This window comes from Gorilla gorilla, chromosome 22 (assembly GCF_029281585.2).
Source record: "Gorilla gorilla gorilla isolate KB3781 chromosome 22, NHGRI_mGorGor1-v2.1_pri, whole genome shotgun sequence".
NCBI lineage: Eukaryota > Metazoa > Chordata > Mammalia > Primates > Hominidae > Gorilla > Gorilla gorilla.
Window position 1 is genome coordinate 11,184,681 of NC_073246.2, and position 19,288 is coordinate 11,203,968.

Genomic DNA, 19,288 nt, shown 5'->3' on the forward strand with positions numbered 1-19,288 from the left:
TATCTTTTCAGTTGCCTTGTCAAACCTGTCTCAGGCACATATGCCCAGCTCATGAAAGAGAGAACACAAAGGAGAATTTACTCAATGCCATCAGGCTTTGAGGACATGCTCACCTCACATTCCCCTGTGTCTACACCTGGCAACAAGAGCAGCTGGGAAATGGAGTGTCCAGCTGGGTGTCCCTCCACCCTCGTGCAGCAAGGAAAGAAGAGATTTTAGTGGACAATGGGCAGTCTTAATCCAGGGCTCAAACCCACACCTGAGCTGTCCTCTTCCTCTTCTCTTCCTAAAGGAAGGGAAATAAAGTCTACAGCCCAGAAAACAATGTGACCACCCATCCCCTACCCAATCAGGTCCCTGCCATTCATCCCAAGATCAGCTGTCTTGGGAAAGTGGCTTGGAAGCCTCCCTCCAGAAAGACCACCCTTCTGTCCATCTTCTTCACATGGGTGGATGTGAGAAAAGTTTCTGTCCCCTCTGCCTGCCTGCCACTCCCTGTCTCAGTTTCAGCTTACACTCTAGCCCTTTGTTCCCAGTCACCAAGGGTGACTACAAATGCGGGGGAACAGGAGGACCTGAAACAGTCATGGAAATTGAGACTGGGACACAGAAGCCATGCTCAGAGGCAGCCTAGGTGAGGGTTCTGATGCCAGGAAATCCAGCTACTACTGTGTAACCTAAAGCGGGCATTAAGCTCTCAGAACTTCAATGAATTCTTGGAAATCAGGATAAGAAACCCACTTGTCAGGGCTGTTGTGAACATCAAATGTGATCATGTATGTACCTAGTACATAGTATGCCTTCAATAAATGGTAAGGCAAACCCAAGGCAAATTGAACTCATATCCATTACTCTGACCCAGCCTTTGCATAAATTCTTTTTTCTTCTCCTTCCTTGTCAATGCATGGCTCCCTTCCTCTTCTTTACTTCCTATCCTCATTCCCCTACCATCTGAACCCTGATCTGGAATCTCTTTTCTCAGGAAATCTTCCATGATTGAAAAATTCCTGCTTGGCCACTTCCCACTGCAATACTCTATCTTCGCCCATCTTCCATCTACCCCATGGTCCTGGCCCAAGTTTACACGTGTCCCATCTCTCCCTTCAAAAAGCATGCAGCAATGGAAGGGCTTTAAGTTTGTCATCTAGCAGATCAGAGTTCAGATGCCAACTCTGCCAAGTTCTAGCTTTAGGACTTTGTCAGATCACTTCCCCTCTTTGAATCTCTGTCTTCCCAACCCTCTGGTGAGGTCAAGTGTGTGTGGGCTGGTACATAAACGATATTTAATCTCCTCTGCTCTACCCAACCTCCCCCCAACTCACACTCCCAGGACTAACTCTCTACTAAAGGGAGTTATTAGACCAAGAAAGTAATTCTCCCATTACCAGCCCCACTCCAACCCTGCACAGGGAAAAAGAAGTGACTTCGAGTCTATGGGTCTTGGAGGGACCACCAACCCAAGATCTAGAGCAGAGGAAGGACTTGGATATCCCAGCTTCCAGGGTCATAGGATCTCTCCCCAAGCCCTCATATGCAGCCCCAGTTGCAGTACTAGCTTCAGGGATAGAAGTGAAAGAGTTGATCTGATTGCAATCTTAGCCTGTAAGTAGTAGCTCACCTGTGCCTCTATTTTCAACCTTCCTAGATCAGAAGAGCAACAATATCAATGACGACTAATGCTTACATAGTGTTTCCTATGGGATGGGCATTGTTCCAGGCTCTTCATACATATAACTCATTTAATCCTGACAGCAGTCTTTGAGCTAGGTACGATTAACCCCATTTTACAGACAAGGAAACTAAAGCACAAGGGGTTAAGTAACTGGCCTAGGTCATACAACTCACATAAGGCATGACCGAGATTCAAAACCAGGCCGTCTACCTCCAGAATCCATCCTGTTAACCACTCTGCCATAAAAAGAGCTAACATTTACTGGCAGTTTCTATGTGCCAAGCACTGTGGAAAACACATGGCATGTATTTCTTCTAATTCTAAATAACCCCCTGAGATAAGTTCTACTATTAGTATCCCTGTTTTACAGGTCAAGAAACTAAGGCAGAGAGAAAAGTTAAGCAACTTGCCCTGAGTCACACAGCTAGATATTAATAGTTTCAGAACTTCTAGTTGTTTTGCCTCAAATCACACCTCCCCACCCCTGCTCAAAGCCCCTCCCCTTCTAGGTGGGTTGTTTAGTTCCTATCACCAGTTCTTCACAAATCGGCTTTACCCCCCACAGCCTACAACGCTTGTTCTCCAAAACTCCTGTTGACCTCTGTCCCTTTCCCTTCCCACTTTCTCCCTAGTCCCTCTGCTCCCCACAAGGTCCCCCAAACCATTCTGTCTCTCTCCCTCTGCTCCCCACCCACCCTCCCCCACAACTCCTGCTGAAACAGATGAATTTCACCAAAAAAGACCATCAGACTTTCTCCAAGAAGGCCCCCACTGTGCCTAATCGCACACCCTCAGGGGAGGCACCAGAGTGGCTAAGCTGGAGAGCCAGAAATAAAATCCTCATTCTACTTCCCTGCCCCCTCTTCCCATCACTTATCTGGGAATCCAGGGTGCAGAAGGGAGCTAAAGTGCAGAGCATTCATTTAATATTAACAAATTGAAATGAATTCTTTTAATGCAAGTTAACTTGGAGCGGCCCCTTATTAATAGTAATTTAGATTCATACTTGGGAGACGCAGGGACGGGAGCTGGGCCAAATGTGCCCAGAATGTCAATGTGACTGGGGAACTGAAAGGGGAGGGGCGGCAGTTTTACTTCTGCCCAGTTGGGTTCTGTATCCCTGAGAGAAATAGACGGTCACTGGAGGCAGATCTTTGGGAAACACAAATTACTCTTGTAAGTTTATTTTTGTTACTTCAAGGAATCTGAATAGTTTGAAGCCATGTCACACCATTTTAATAGTTTATTTTCACAGTAATGCTAAAAAGAAGAATTTCCTCAGAGCTGGGATTTACTTCAAACCCTCTCCTAAGCTAAACCTTACTGACCAAAGGGACAAGTCCCCAGGCCAGCTCTCTACCCTTCTTTGTTCAGAGCTAGAGCCAGAGATCAATATGGGCTTCCCCAATCCCTGCCCTTTCTACCTTACCCAAAACTAAAAGGAAGAATCAACACTGTGTGTCTCTCTGAGAAGTCTCCCCCAGGAGGTAAAAGACCAAAAGGGCTGACTCCTAAGCTAAAAGCTTACATTTAAGGAAAAAAAACAATCTGCCTGCACTTTTCTTAGAATTTAGGGAAAAGATGAGAATTCAAAATTCAATTTCATGTATCAGAGTTCTCCAGAATACAGCCAAGTGGAAAGAACTTAGTCCCAAATGAAAAAGTTGAACAGAAATTCTGCTCTCACTCGTTTTGTCAGCTTGGAGGTCAGACTGGAGGTGTCCTGAACTAGAACCAGAGCATAAGTTCTGACCCAAGAAGGACACTGTCTACTTCCCAGGCATCCCTCTTTGGCTGGGAGGAGAGGGGAGGATGAGTCCGTTGGAAGTTGAGAATTGTGGAAGCTGGGGATGGGAGTTTTGAGATGGAGGAGGCAGGAGCGTGAAGGAGGTCAGGGAAAGGCAAGTAAATCTACTAACCATTGCAGTTTATAAAATAAAAACCTTAAAAATGGTTTAACATACAAAAGTTAAATTTTAAAAAGAGGTCAGGTTTTAAAGAAGGTAAAAAGCCTCAAATTTAAACATAATAAAAATGAGGAAAATACACAAAACATTTCAGGCAAATTGTTCTTCAGAAGAGGAGAGGTTGGAATTAATCAAAAGACCTTTTTTACACACACACCCCCAAGAGTTTCCCAAACAATAAATTCATTTACAAAACAAAAAGAGGAATCAACACAAAACCTCATCCACATACAGAGAAAAATAAATTGTGGTGATTCTGTAACAGCTGAAAAACTAGTGAGGGAGGAGAAAAATGAATAAACTCTAAATCCATTAGGTGATATTTATAAATAGCAAAATTGGAGGATGGAATGGAGAAAGGAGTTGAACTTATCATTAAAGAAGTAACACATGTGAAAACATAAGGTGTAGCTCATCCCCAAAGAAAAGTAAACTCTCCATAAAGTAGCAAGTATAGAAATTTATTGAAAAGGAGGAAAGTACCACTCACCCCCTCCAATGTAAGTGTATTAATTTGAATTAAAATTTTCTCCAAATCTGAGATAGGTTACACAAAAGAATACAAAAAGATTTTTTTCTTTCAACCAAGAGGAAAAACAAAATCCGATTTAAATTCACTAATGGGACAGGAAGGGAGGCTGTGGTTTGCAGGTGCTAGTAAATGGGGTGAGGGTTGTGAAGAGTTTGAGGGGTAGAGGACCAGCTTACCTCGCTTTGGAGCCACGGCAGCCAACAGGAGTGGGCAAAGGAATCTGCTGGTGTCTGAGTGATAGGGGAAATAAGGAATAGGGGATTCGGGTGCCCCTAGACGAATGAGGAGGATGGAAAGACTGGGGGTGCCCATCTCCCCTCCTCTGCCTGCCTCCCTCCCTCTGGTACCCAGGCCTAGAGAGCTACTGAAAGTTACAAATTGCTTCCATTATTAGCTCATCCCGGGCGGCCTGGTCATTGGCCAGCCCCTGGCCACGTGGTCCCTCGTACCAATCGATCGAATTTCTAGTCGCAATTCTCTGTCTGTCCCTCAGCTCTGGGAAGAAAGTGGGGGCTGTGGCGTGGGGGCTGAGGTCCAGTTTGGGGCGGGGTGGGAGAGGAGTCCTTGAGTATCCTGTCCCAGGGCCAAACCCTCAGAAGTCCAGTCTTCAGACCTCCTTGAGCTGACTTCCACCGATGGAGGGGGATCTTCAGGGCGCCTGCTGCGTTCTCAGGACTCCTCTTCAGATCCTAGTTTGGACTCCTCCGTGTTAGAAAGGATGGGCTCAGTACATCTGGTGAGGCAGGCAGGTCCTCGCTGCAGCACAGAATGATCCCATGGCCCTCAAGGCGTGGTGTCAGCTGAAAGTTCACTGATCCGTGAGCCCTCTGCCTCCCTCCTCCTTGAAAGAGCAGGGCGTGCCTCGCTTCTAAAAGTCCTGGGGCTCCTGCAAGAGGACACAGCTTTCCAGGACAGGTGCAAACAGGGACGGTGTGAAGCTGAGGTGGAGACAATGCGATCACGCGTGGCACTGGCATATCCCACAGAAGATGAGGTGAATGTGCGTCACCGGAGGCATATGGGGTGATGGCAAAACCAACAATGGTGTCCAGGCATGTGCCCGGTGGAAAGGGGGAACAAGTGGCCTTTCTCTGAGTGCCAAGGGAACTCAAAGAAGACCTGGGAACCTGGACGGGGCCTGTGCCTCAGTCCAAGCCACATTTTGAAATGCCTGCCAGAGGAGCACAGAGGTTTCTGCAACATTCACCCCACCCCAACGCCTCCACCGCCCACGTAGCCCTGACACAACCTTCCCTGCACCCAGCCCCAACCCCATCCCCAGGCCCAGCCCAGTTACTTTGGTTTCCTGACATTCGTTACAGCCAAAAGATTCAGGGAATCAGTCCACCTATGAGCAGAGGAGAGGATATCCCTCATTTGTGAGACAGGATGTGCAAAGGAAATGGGACACCACCTGTCCTAGAAGACAAGGCCAATCATGATCATCTAGCGCTCATTCTAGGCAATCCACCCACCGATGAGGTGAAACAAGGAGACCAAAGAAGCTTCCCTGTCTGAGACACGCATGGAAGCCAAGTGTTCCAGGCTTATCAGACCTGCCCAATCCAGCAGAAACAGGTTTGGAGAGAGAAAGAGTCATGTCGCAGATCTCCAGAAAGTGTCTCCCTGATGGACTGGGAAGCGATCTTCGTAGAAGTTATTCAGCCAGACCAAGAGGCAACTAGGCCCCTCGGAAACAGGGGAGACAGAACAAGAGGGAGGAAAGAGCAGAGGCCAGAGCCCAGGCAGGTTACGGGACTTTGCCACCGCCAAGGGCATAAGGGGAGGGGTGCGAAACGCGTGACTTGTCCAGAGAGGCCAGCATTCCAGGGACAGGGATTGTTGCCGTCTCCCATTCCTGGCTTCCTCTTCAGAACTGTATCGTGGTGTGGCTTCATTGCTCAGAGAAGAGCCATGCAGGGGTACAACCATCTTCTTGGAGGTGGATCTGCTCCTCTCCTGCTGGACAATGTGCTGCTGTGGAGTTTTGTCCTGGGCTGGAGTGTGGTCCTCTTGATCCTAGAAAAGAGGCTGCTCAAGATGGGGATGAGACTTCGATTGCTCCGGGACCGACGCATCTCCTCACGTGACCGAGGGCTTCACAAACCCAAAGTGGAACCGCCCTGAAAACGATGGACAACTGGCCACGGGACCCAGGCAGAGACGCAGAAAGAGGCTCACCAAAGACTGGCCGACATGCAAAAAATCGCATTTTGGCGAACAGAGCACATTCGTCCAAAGACACATACGCACACGGGCATACACACACAGACTGACAGAGAGAGGGAAAGAAACACACAGAGGGTGAGAGACAGAGAGAGAAGAGAGAATGGGAGACACACACACACACAGTCCTACAGCGGTGGCACAGAAACACACTCCCAGGCAACCCCTGAGGCTAATAGTGGAAAATATGTATCTAAGAATACACTTGGAACAGAAATGTGAAAAACCAAAAGTAAGAGATATTATGAAGGATCAAATATAAAATGACCCAGTGCTAAAGAGGCAACAAAGAAAATTGTAGAAGAAAATGACAAGAGGCATTGTGCCTTAATGAGTTTGTGCTACTATATAAGAAAATACACTAGGCTGGGTAATTTCTGAAGAACAGAAATGTATTTCTCACAGTTCCATAGGCTAGAAGTCCAAGATCAAGGTGCCAGCAGGATTGGTGTCTGGTGAGGGCCTGGTCTCTTCATCCAAGATGGTACCTTGTGCACTGTGTCTTCAGGAGGAGATGCACTGTGTCCTCACATGGCAGAAGGCGGAAGGGCAAAACACGGGAAGCCCACTCCCTCCAGTCCTTGTGTAAGGATCCTACACCCATTTGTGAAGACTCTTCCTTCATGACTGAATCACTACCTAAAAGCCCTGCTTCCTAATCCTATGACATTGGTGATTAATTTTAGGGGGACACATTCAGAGCATAGCACCCTATATTCAATTTCTTAAAAAATATTTTGTTGTTTTGCTTTTCTGTTTTTCAAATGGCTTAAAGTGCACAAAATTGGATTAATTATAATCCTTGGCTCATAGCACACCTTGGCTCCTATTTCACCCTTGTCTGTGCCTGCGCCTCTGTGTAAATGTATTTGAACAATATGGTAATCACTTGTGAACTTACAACACAACCAAAGAACTAGGGTTCTGACCCTAACATCTGCTCCTCCTCTGTCCTTTTTCCTGATTTTCACCCTTCAGCTCGAGGGTAAATACTACCCTGAATTTATGTTTAGGATTCTCTTCCTTTAAAAAAAACACATTGTTTTATTGCATACATATGCTTACCCTAAATGACATGTTATTTAGTTTTTAAGGGTATAATTTATTTACCCATTCTCCTATTAATTTACCCATTCTCCTATTAATGAACAGTTGGCTTATTTCCAGATTTCTGCTATTATGAATGGCATTACATGAGCATTTTTTTTTTTTTTTACTACTTCTGGTACATATGGGCAAGAGTTTCTCCAGGGCCTATGGTAGAGGAATTACTTTGCCATAATATATGAGAATGCTCAAATTTATAAGATAATCCAAATTGCTTTCCAAAGTGGTTGTTCTAATTTAAACTCTCACCTCCTGTATTAGTTTGAAATGATCTTGTTGATCCGCAGTCTCTCCACATGCGGTGATATGGTTTGGCTGTGTCCACACCCAAATCCCAGCTTGAATTCTATCTCCCAGAATACCCACATGTTATGGGAGGGACCCAGGGTGAGGTAGTTGAATCATGGAGGCCAGTCTTTCCTGTGCTATTCTCATGATAGTGAATAAGTCTCATGAGATCTGATGGGTTTATCAGGAGTTTCTGCTTTGGCTTCCTCCTCATTTTCTCTTGCTGCTGCCATGTAAGAAGTGCCTTTTACCTCCTGCCATGACTCTGAGGCCTCCCCCACCATGTGGGACTGTAAATCCAATCACAGTTCTTTTTCTTTACACCTCTTTTTCTTCTCAGACTTGGGTATGTCTTTATCAGCAGTGTGAAAAGAGACTAATACAGTAAACTGATACCAGTGGAGTGGGGTGCTCCTGAAAAGACACCCAAAAATGTGCAAGCAACTTTGAAACTTGGCAACAGGCAGAGGTTGGAACAGTTTGGAGGGCTCAGAAGAACACTGGAAAATGTGGGAAAATTTGGAACCTCCTAGAGACTTGCTGAATGACTTTGACAAAAATGCTGATAGTGTTTTGAACAATAAGGTCCAGGCCGAGGTGGTCTCAGATGGAGATGAGGAACTTGTTGTGAATTGGAGCAAAGGTAATCCTTATTATGTTTTAGCAAAGAGAATGGCAGCATTTTGCCCCTGTCCTAGAGATTTGTAGAACTTTGAAATTGAGAGTGATAATTTAGCGTATCTGCTGGAAGAAATTTCTAAGCAGTAAAGCATTCAAGAGGTGACTTGGGTGATGTTAAAGACCTTCTGTTTTATAAAGGAAGCAGAGCATACAGTTTTGGAAAATTTGCAGCCTGACAATGTGATAGAGAAGAAAATCCCATTTTCTGAGGATAAATTCAAGCTGTCTGCATAAATTTGTGTAAGTAACAAGAAGCTGAATGTTAATCCCAAAAACAATGGGGAATATGTCTACAGGACACGTCATAGGTCATCACAGCAGCCCCTCCCATCGCAAGCCCGGGGCCTAGGAGGATAAAATGGATTTCTGTGCTGGGCCAGGTTCACTGTGCTGTGTGTAGCCTAGGGCCTTGTTTCTCTGTGTTTCAGCTCCTCCAGCCATGGCTGAAAGAGGACAACATAGAACTCAGGCCATGGCCCTGAGAGTGCAAGCACCAAGCCTTGGCAGCTTCCATGTTGTGTTCAGCGTGTACATGCATAGAAGTCAAGAAATGAGGTTTGGAAACCTCCACCTAGATTTCAGAGGGTGTTTGAAAACACCTGGATGTCCAAGCAGAAGTTTGCTGCAGGGGTGGTGCTCTGATGGAGAACCTCTGCTAGGACTGTGCGGAAGAGAAATGTGGGGTCAGAGCCCCTATACAGAGTCCCTACTGGGGCACTTCTTATTGGAGCTGTGAGGAGAGGGCCACTCTCCTCCAGACCCCAGAATGGTAGATTCACTGACAGCTTGCACCATGAGCCTGGAAAAGCTGCGGACACTCAACATCAGCCCATGAGAACAGCCATGAGGTGGGCTATACCCTGCAAAGCCACAGGGGGAGAACTACCCAAGGCTGTGGGAGCCCACCTCTTGCATCAGCATGACCTTGATGTGAAACATAGAGTCAAAGGAGATCATTTTGGAGCTTTAAAATTTGACTACCTTGGTGGATTTTGGACTTGCATGGGGCCTGTAACCCCTTTCTTTTGGCAAATTTCTCTCATTTGGAACAATTACCTGTACCCCCATTGTATCTAGGAAGTAACTAGCTTGATTTGGATTTTACAGGGTAATAGGCAGAAGAGACTTGCCTTGTCTCAGATGAGACTTTGGACAGTGGACATTTGGGTTAATACTGAAATGAGTTAAGACTTTGGGGGACTGTTGGGAAGGTATGATTGGTTTTGAAGTGTGAGGACATGAGATTTGGAGGGGCCAAGAGCAGAATAATATGGTTTGACTATGTCCCTACCCACTTCTCAACTTGAATTGTATTGCTCAGGATTCCTATGTGTTCGGGGATGGAACCAGGGGGAGGTAGTTGAATCTTTAGGGCCGGTCTTTCCCATGCTATTCTTGTGATAGTGAATAAGTCTCACAAGATCTGATGGGTTTATCAGTGGTTTCGTCTTTTGCTTCTTTTGTCTCCTTCTCATATTTTCTTGCCACTGCCATGTAAGAAGTGCTGTTCATCCACCGCCATAACTCTGAGGCTTCCTCAGCCATGTGGAGCCCTTAATGCAATTAAGCCTCTTTTTCTTCCCTGTCTCAGGTATGTCTTTATCAGCAGTGTGAATATGGACTAATACATTTCATATTGTCAAACTTCTTAATATTTGTGGAGAGAATAGATGTGTAGTATCTTGTACATTTCCTTGATTACTAATGAGGTTGAGAAAATTTTTATGTTTTGCAGGCTTTCTCTTTTGTGAAATCCCTATTAATGCCTTTTCCCAATTTTCTGTTGGGTTGCTATTTTTAAAATTAGAAATAACTGTCATCAATCTGAAAGCTTACACATGGCAGATCCCTTCCCACCAGTTCACAGTACAAAGTAACTCCTTGCTTGTAGAAACCATTATTATTATCATTATTATTTTTGAGATGGAATTTGACTCTTGTAGCCCAGGCTGGAGTGCGGTGGTGTGATCTCGGCTCACTGCAACCTCTGCCTCCCAGGTTTAAAGGATTCTCCTGCCTCAGCCTCCGAAGCAGCTGGGATTACTGGCACGCACCATGGTGGCCTGCTAATTTTTTGTATTTTTGTAGAGACGGGGATTCACCATGTTGGCCAGGCTGGTCTCGAACTCCTGACCTCAGGTGATCTACTTGCCTCAACCTTCCAAAGTGTTGGGATTACAGGCAGGAGCCACCACACCCAGACTAGAAAACATTATTCAATAGCAAACAGTAGCAGTATGCTTGGGGGTTTTAGGATTGATTATTTTCAAATCTCTAGAAAAGCTCAATGCATTACCTTAGGCTATAATCTCAGGGAAGAGTCTCATCTGTTAACGGGGTGTTGCTCTAAGGGTCCTTCCAGCTCTCAGATTAATGGTTTCCCATGTTGAACTGCTCCATGTCACCCACCCATCCTCGGTTTTGTTTGTTTATTTTTACAGAGACGAGGTCTCACTATATTCTGGGCTTGAACTCCTGGCCTTAAGCGATCCTCCTGCCTTGGCCTCCCAAAGTGCTGGAGTTACAGATGTGAGCCTCTGTGCTCAGCCCATCCTTGGCTGTTCAAGTGTAGAGGTAAGTAGTAGATGCCAAGTTTACCTCCAGGTCAGAAGGGGCAGATGCCCCAGGGCAGAATCATAACCATAATCAGGCCTCCCACTGCATGAAGACATTATGTTCTGAAGCTTAAACCCGGACAAAGGTCTGACCAGTAGCACTGTGTTCGTGAATGTCAGGTCAAAAATTTAAAACTGGGACTATCCAGAAGAACCTGGTGGATGCAGTTTCAGTCTGCAGTCCAATGGTCAGCCACAAAAACAGGCTACCTGTTCTTTCTCTTTACCATGGAGTCCTTGATGTAAAAATCGAATGACACTTTCTTGCTTCTGGTGTGCTTCCATTTCTTCTTCATTTTCCATAAGTAGTTTCCTCTATCCCACCTCCCAACAGGCCACAGTCAATTCAGGACATTTTAACTATGAAAATGAGTCTCCATAACACGAATTTAGAGGCCAGACAGGGTGGATCATGCCTGTAATCCCAGCACTTCGTGGGGCTGAAGTGGGGGAATGGCTTAAGTTTAGGAGCTTCAGACCAGCCTGGGCAACATGGTGAAACCCTGTCTCTAACAAAAAATAAATAATTAAATAAAAATAAGCCATGTATGGTGGTGCATGCTACTAGTCCCAGCTACTCAGGAGGCTGAGGTGGGAGGATTGTGGGGCCAAGGAGGTCAGGTATGGAGTGGGCCAAGATCATGCCACTGCAATCCAGCCTGGGTAATGGAGTGAGACCTTATATCAAGAAAAAGAAAAATATTTAAAGGACAGACTGACTTTCTTGTTACAAGCCAATGCTCATTTGCTATTCCATAAATCCTAGGGCACCTCTTAAGAATTATGCTAAATCTACACTACCCGTGCTCTATAAACGGAACAACAACACTTGGATGATATCAGAGCTGTTTACCGCATGGGTTACTGAGTATTTTAATCCCACTGTTGAGACCTACAGCTCAGAAAAAAAGATTCATTTCAAATACTTCAGCTTTTTGACAATGTACCTGGTGACTAAAGAGCTCTAATGGAGATGCACAGGGAAACGCATGCTGGTTTCATGCCTGCCAACACAACATCTATTCTGTAGTCCATGGATTGAGGCATCATTTTGACTTTCAAGTCTTATTATTTGAGAAATATATTTCATAAGGCTGTTACTGCCATAGGTCATGATTCCTTTGATGGATCTGGGCAAAGTCAATTCGAAACCTTCTGGAAAGGATTCACTCTGATAGATGCCACTAAGAACATTCATGATTCACCAGAGGAGGTAAAAATAGCAGCATTAATAGGAGTTTGGAAGAAGTTGATTCCGACCCTCATAAATGACTTTGAGGGGTTCAAGACCTTAGCAGAGGAAGTAACCACAGTTGTGGTGAAGATAGCAAGAAAATTAGAATTACAAGTGGAGCCTGAAGATGTGAGTGAATTACTGCAATCTTTTTTTTGTTTTTTGAGATGGAGTTTTGCTTTGTTGCCCAGGCAGGAGTGCAATGGTGTGATCTCTGCTCCCCACAACCTCTGCCTCCTGGGTTTAATTGATTCTCCTGCCTCAGCCTCCTGAGTAGCTGGCATTATAGGCATGTGCCACTGCATCCGGTTAATTTTGTATTTTTAGTAGACAAGGTGTTTCACCATGTTGGTTAGGGTGGTCTTGAACTCCCAACTGCAGAAAATCCGTCTGCCTCAGCCTCCCAAAGTGCTGGGATTACAGGCATGAACCACTGTGCCCAGCCAAATTGCTGCAATCTTAATGGAAATAAATGGAATTAGATGGAAAAATGTTTAGCCTGGGGCTCAGGATCGGCTCTCCCTTTACTACAACATTCGCGTGCAGGGCACCAGGGAATCAGAGAATTCTACACTCGACTTTGACCTTGTGGGTTATTATGGCAGTATATTTATCATAATATACTGTAAATATTTATCAAAGTAGGAGAATAGAACATATTTAACTATTTGTTAGCTTCATTTATATCTCATAATTATTTAGACATAATGCAAATGTGGGCTGGAATTCATGTTCTGATTTTTTGTGGCCTTGAGCTAAGGAAAAGGGACCCAGGGAAATGGGCTTTTTATGCTTGGATGGCTTCATGAAATCCCCAACTTCTTTAGCTTCTGTGACAACTCAAGATTGTTACTAAAATCCACTTTGTATTATCTTTAAAAACCAAGGGATATCATTGCTGCTTATATAATATATATTATAATACATATTATATTATGATAAAATATATAATATAATATAATTAATATAATATACTCTATATTATATTATATATTATTATATAATGTTATATAATATATAATTTATATTATATAATAATACATACTATATATAAAATAATATATTATTGTTGCTTATTATGAATGAGGAAAGAAAGTGGTTTCTTGGGATGGAATCTACTCCTGGTGAAAATGCTGTGAACATTGTGGAAAGAACAACAAAGTACTTAGAATATCCCATAAACTTAGTTGATAGAAGAGTGGCAGGGTTTGAGAGGATTGGTTCCAATTTTGATATAAATTCTACTGTAGGTAAAATGCTACCAAACTGCGTAGCATGCTACAGTGGAATCTTTTGTGAAAGGAAGTCAGTCAATGCGGTAAACTTCATTGTCATCTTATTTTAAGAAATTGCCACTCCCTTTCCAGCCCTTAGCAACCACCACCTCGATCAGTCAGTAGCTATCAACATTGAGACAAGACCATCCAGCAGCAAAATGATGATGACTTACTGAAGGCCCAGATGCTGGTTAGCATTTTTTGGCAATCATGTATTTTCAAAGTAAGGTATATACATTATATTTTAGACATAATGCTATTGCACACTTAATTGACTACAGTAGCTTAAACATAACTTTTTTTTTGAGATAGAGTCTGGCTCTGTTGCCCAGGTTAGAGTGCAGTGGTGCAATCTTGGCTCACTGCAAACTCTGCCTCCCAGGTTCAAACAATTCTCCTGCCTCAGCCTCCTGAGTAGCTGGGACTATAGGTGCGCACCACCATTTTTGTATTCCCGGTAGACACAGGGTTTCACCATGTTGGCCAGGCTGGTCTTGAACTTCTGACCTCAGGTGATGCACCCGTCTCGGCCTCCCAATGTGCTGGGATTACAGGCATGAGCCACCATGCCTGGCAACATAACATTTATATGCACCAGAAAGCAAAAAATTTCATGTGACTTGCAAAAAATTTCGTGTGACTTGCACTGTTGTGATATTCACCTTATTGTGTTACCTAGAACCAAACCTGCAATATCTCCAAGGTGTGCCTGTATCCCTAGAAGCAGAGCTGGAGTAAGGACTTGGGTGTGGGTGGTTTATTTGGGAAGTGATTCCAAGAAGCAAGAGTCAGAAGTGGGAAGAGTGAGCCAGGCAAGAAAGAAAAGCCAAAATAATGGCATGCTATTGAGGCTCCTGCCATGCAGTTTTTTCTGCAGGACCTTCTGAGAGGCTCCGGAAAGTTATCCAGAACTGTCCACCTGAAACATGAGCCTGAAGCATTTGTCCACCTGTCCCACACTGGTTGAGGTCTTCTCCTGAGGCTGTTAACCTGCAAGTGTGTCTGGGCTGTATTTGTGCTCAGGCAAAATCCTACAATAATGGAGAGGCCCTAGGGCAGAAAGTGTACCTTGAGTTTGCTGGCAGCACAAGGGAAGCCTGCGCTTCCATGGAACTTCCCATGGTGGCTGAGACTGAATGAAAGGTGAGCTGAGAAGACATGATGCAGGCGCCATTGCACTAAGAAATCATAGCCATCGATCTGGGCAAGAGGACCCCAGCCATGAATCCTGCACTTGAGAAGGTGCCTCTCTGGCCCTCCACTGACTGTACCCTGGCCCACCCAGAGCTTCACCCTCTCTTCTAGGGCACACCCTGGGCACTCAGGGCCCTGGCGAAATGTGCCTGAGCCTGCATGGCCTCTTCCCTGGGTCCATTTCAAAGTGCAAACTGTGCTTGTCCAAATGGTGCCCAAGGGTCTGCTTTCTGAAGGGGTGAGAATTGTGGATGGAGCTTGCATGGGGCCTAGGGAGTCCCCCACACAGAGGTATGCAAAGCTTCTCAAGTGAGGACAGGGCTACCTACGATGAAAGAAAAAAGTTTAGCCTGGGGCTGAGGATCGGCTCTCCCTTTACTACCACATTCCTGTGCAGAGCACCAAGAAATCAGAGAATTCTATGCTCGACTTTGACCTTGTGGGTTATTATGGCAGTATATTTATCGAACTAGGAGAATAGAACATATTTAACTATTTGTTAGCTTCATTTACAACTCATAATTATTTAGACATAATGCAAATGTGGACTGGAATTCAAGTTCTGATTTTTTGTGGCCTTGAGCTAAGGAAAAGGGACCCAAGGAAATGGGCTTTATATGCTTGGATGGCTTTGTGGAATCCCCAACTTCATTAGCTTCTGTGATGACTCAAGATTGTTACTAAAATCCACTTTGTATTATCTTTAAAAACCAAGGAATATTATGTAGATCAGTAGTTAGAAGGTACTTGACTCAAAATATGTATGAACCAAAGGATATAAATGACTAAAAGCAGGAGGATTATTACCTGAAGTGGTGGAGGGTTGATCTCAGGATACGACCTGTGAGATCCTTCCTCCTGGCTCAGTGCTGGCTGAACAGGGGGCAGGAGAGCACCAGGAACAACACATATCTGGGACAGGAGGGAATGCGGGGAGAAAGGAAAGAGAAATACCCCTTTTTATCTTTATTGATACATGACAATTATGCATATTTGTAGGGTACATGTGATATTTTGATACATGCATACAATGTGCACTGATCAAATCAGGATAATTTGCATATCCATCACCTCAAACATTTATCATTTATTTGTGTTGAGAACATTCCACATCTTTCCTCTAGTCATTTTGAAATATATAAGTTATTGTTAATGATCATCACCCTACTGTGCTATTGAACACTAGAAATTTTTCTGTTCCTTCCATCTAACTGTATTTTTGTGCCCATTAACCAACTTCTGGGAAGGGCAAAAGAGTGGGTGGATGAAAAGGGCCCTTTTTAAGGAAAAGTAAATCTTACAAGAAGGGAAGACATCTTAGGAGGAAAAATAAAAAGGTGGACCATTGGCTTAGAGTAGGGACTGCAGAAATTGAATGGCAAAGAAAAAACCAACTTAGCGATGTGAAAATACATCTCAATGTCATTCTTTTCACAGGTCCAGTGCCTGATTCTTTTGGGAAGCTGGATATGAAGTCAGAATCTTTCTTTGAGTCATACATTTTCATGATTATGTTTATGATTGAATGATAGCTGACAATTATTGAGAGCAATTATTGAGGACAATTAATGAGCTTTCACAAGCCCTTTTCAAAGGTCTTTACATATATTTTCTCCACTTCTGATTGTCAGATATTCTTATTATTCCCATTTTGTAGATGAGGGATGCATAGGCATAAAGCCTCTGTGGAGGCAGAGAGCAGCTACGTAACCTGACCATGGCCCAACAGCAAACAAATGATGGGGCCACATGCAAATCCAGGCAGAACCCTTCTGTTATATGAAGCTCAATGTTTTCTTGTTTGCAGCTTGTTATGAATACATCTATTTGCAAATGGGTTTTGAAGCTACTTTAAAACATTTTGTGGCTGTGCGTGGTGGCTGGCACCTGTAATCCCAGCATTTCAGGAGACCAAGGTGGGCAGATTGCCTGAGCTCAGGAGTTTGAGACCAACCTGGCCAACATGGTGAAACCCTGTGCCTACTAAAAATACAAAAAAATTAGCCGGACGTGTTGGTATGCACCTGTAATCCCAGCTACTCTGGAGGCTGAGGCAGGAGAATCACTTGAACCCAGGAGAGGAAGGTTGCAGTAAGCTGAGATCATGCCACTGAACTCCAGCCTGGACAACAGAGTGAGATTCTGTCTCCAAATAAAAAATAAATAAGATTGAATTTTGAGCTCCTGACCATGTCCCTAGATTGTACTCATATGTATTTTGATGTCTAATAAGATTTATTCTCAGTGCATTTTTTAAGTGAAAGTATTTATTGAGCATCTACTGTATATCATGTGCTGAGATAGGCACCAGTGGTGCAGGGAACATATGGCACAGTCTCTGACCTCAGGTAACTTTCACTCTCATACATATGTATTAGGACACAAACAGATGTGTGAATATAAGATAGTATGATAGTTATTGCAACAAGTAATTATTTACTGTAAACCTATTTTATAGGATTTTAAACTTAAACTGCTTTCACCCTATTTCCAAAAAATGTATTGCATAACTTTAAATAGATTCTCAGTTTGAAATCATCATACAAACTGCAGTAGCATCTGCTGGTGAAATACTGCTTTGTATCTATTAGAATAGTCCAAACAATTGGGAGAAAACTGCATTATTAGAGCTGTAAAAGTTACTGTCGAGAAATCTCAGAGAAGAAGAGGAAGTTCTATGGTAGATGAATAAGATGACATCTAAACTGTTCTCTTCAGCTACTGAAGTTCTGTGGATATCTCACAGCACAAAGTTCAAGTGTATGCCCACAGCTCCTCATGCCACAAGATGTGACACCTTTCCAATCTCTTTTTGCAAACGTTCCCAATTATGTCTCTTTTAAGAGTACTTTTTATACCCACATATTCCGGATTTTGTGGTGCACGCAAAGACAAGATGGGAAGGGGCTTCCATTTGTTGATGCCAGCTGCTCTATGGACCAGGCCCTGCCCATGCATCCGTGTTGGTTCTTTTATCCCCACATCAGCCATAGCCCATAGGCATTAACTGCCATTGCACAGATGAGGAAATTGAAAGTTTAAGAGAATATGCAATCTACCCAGAGTCATGCAGCTTGTGTATGTAAGGGTTGGAATGAAAATCCAATCTGTGTGAGTCCCAAGTCCCCTTCAACCATATGGTTTCCATTTCATTTTACAATCATCTTGGCTGGGATATGTCTGCCCTAAAAGATAGTAAGTAGGAATATTTGTCTCTATACCTTAACCTGACATCTATGGGCTTGCTTTTTGTATTTGGAGGTGTCATAACATTATAATAATAATTTGATTTTATTTGAACAGTGGATATTATACTACTCAGTCTAGAGATTTATGACATCCCAGTCTAAACTGGATGATAGCAGTGAAGCTTCTTCAAGGAGACAAGTATGAGTAATAAGGTAGTAATAAGTTGAATTTCTATGGAGTTGCTACTTCTGAATTAAAACTAGTTGAGGTTAAGTAGATATTCAAAAATATTGCTATAATCTTCACTTAAATAATACAAACATTTATTATTTTTTACATATTTATTTATTTATGGAACATAGATGTAATTTTAAAACAAAATCTTTGCAAATTGTATTAAAATATATTAAAAACATAATACATTATCACCCAATAGGGTTTTTCAAAGTAACTCAGTGTTAGTTTAAAATGTGAAATTCAATCAGTATAATTCACCATAGAATACAGTGTGTATGTCAGTATAATGTATATATCAAAATTGGAAAGAAGTAAATTTATCTTTGTTTTGTAATAAGATGAAATTAAAATTTTAATGAATTTCAACTTTCATTTTAGATTCCGGAGGGTACCTGTGCAGGTTTATTACATGGGTGTATTGTGTGATGCTGAGATTTGGGGTATGAATGAAGGTGTGAGTGCCTGTTTTGAACTTGCACCGAGAGCAATCTCCCCTGATCAGCAGATGGTAAACTAACTTGAATTACACTTGAATTTTTTAATACAGCAGGTCACAAAGGGCAAATTGTGGTCCAGAGACAAAAGTGCTCGATGGTCTAAAATGAGTCTGCCATATCACTGAGGGTACAGGTCTTCACAGAAATATATTTCAGAAAGACGTCAAACCCTTGTTTAAAGATAAATGTAAGCTGGGTGTGGAGGCACACGTCTATAATTCCAGCTACTCGGGAGGCTGAGGCAGGAGGGTCCCTGAGTTCAGGAGTTTAAGACCAGCCTGGACAACATAGGAAGACCCCATCTCAATTTTTTAAAATGAGAAAAAAATAGATAAACTTAAGCATATTAACATTTTAAACAGTTTATTTAAGCAAACAGAGATTCATGGATCAGGCAGCTCCAAACTGAAAGTGGCTGGAGGATATACTGGAGGTGTTTGTAAGGAAGGCTTTTATAGGGTGAATATAGAAGTAGAGTAGAGAAATTATTTGATTGGCAAATATGTGGGCAGTTGCATTATTTGAACTATCCTGGTGGTAGGTCTCTCATTACACAGCTAATACTCAGCGGG